Source organism: Bos indicus x Bos taurus, chromosome 1 (assembly GCF_003369695.1).
Source record: "Bos indicus x Bos taurus breed Angus x Brahman F1 hybrid chromosome 1, Bos_hybrid_MaternalHap_v2.0, whole genome shotgun sequence".
NCBI lineage: Eukaryota > Metazoa > Chordata > Mammalia > Artiodactyla > Bovidae > Bos > Bos indicus x Bos taurus.
Genome location: NC_040076.1, coordinates 28,810,858 through 28,812,038, shown reverse-complemented (window position 1 = coordinate 28,812,038; position 1,181 = coordinate 28,810,858).

Sequence of the window (1,181 nt, the reverse complement as noted above, 5' to 3'; positions counted from 1 at the left end):
ATGGGCCATCAAAAAAAAAAAAAAAAAAGCGAACAGCTGCAGAGATATCTTAAATATTAAGGCTATACTCATAACACTCTCAACATGAGATCACAACCATAAACATTTCATAAAAGGTTATCTAAATGCTCTATGTATCTTATTTTTATATACACTGACACTTCTATGTAGACAATAAAATGCAAGAAAATGTAGTTCAGCTTTGGTTAGTATCATCCTTTCTCTGTTATGTATTCTCACACATCTTAGAGACTAAACACTTTAGAACAACGCATATGTGAAGGATTTGATGGTGTGTTTATAAGCTGCACACACATGTACCCTTGTTTTTTAAAGTCTGAGCCCATCCAAACCTTGTGGGAATTCTCCTTACTTCTCAAAAGATCTTACACTACTTAATCTCTATTCATGTGAAACAAGAAACGGTGTCCTTCTCATTTTATTCTGAAGCCATCTCTAATGCCAAATGGATATGGGGGAAGTTGACATTTACTCAGAATTATTATTCAATCAAAGTGCTATTTTCTTCTTATGATGATTTCATTTGTCAAAGCAGTTTTAATGCATAGCTTGTGATCAGGTTTTTTTCTTTCCTTAAACAATTGGTCCTACCATCTGTGTCACCTGAGGCTTCTTTTTGTTGATTATTTTGCATTGTAGCCTCCTGTAATGTGACACAATGAAAACATAAATAATTTGAGCCTTGTTTTGCTGTGAGGGAACACTACAGACAGTTATGTAGTGCCGGAGTACCTATTCCAGAGAAGGTGAGGCAGTATAATATTCTTCCCGTAAAAATATGCCACCTTTTTTTTTTATCCTCTCTTTAAAATTCTTTGTTTAGTTTGATTAGAGATCCACATCAGAGGTATTTTCTAGGGCCTGGGACCTGCCTGCTTGGGAAGTTCCCACTGTGCTGATGAAGAACCATTCACCTAGCCTGAGCTGCTGGAGTTCAGAACAACCCTAGGGCATTTTTGTTTTCTGTTTTATATCCCGTTTGTTCTTTCTCTTTGTTCCCGTCCATTCAGAGGAAGGTGTGTGCTAATGCCAACTTGTTAGAAGTATACCCAGCAGGAGGAGGAAATGAGCTGTTTGGGTTCTTTAAAATAGCTTGTTGCCCAGTGCTTTAGATTACAATTAGAAGGTAGTCTTTTGGTAGACAAAAGGGGCTCTCTCCT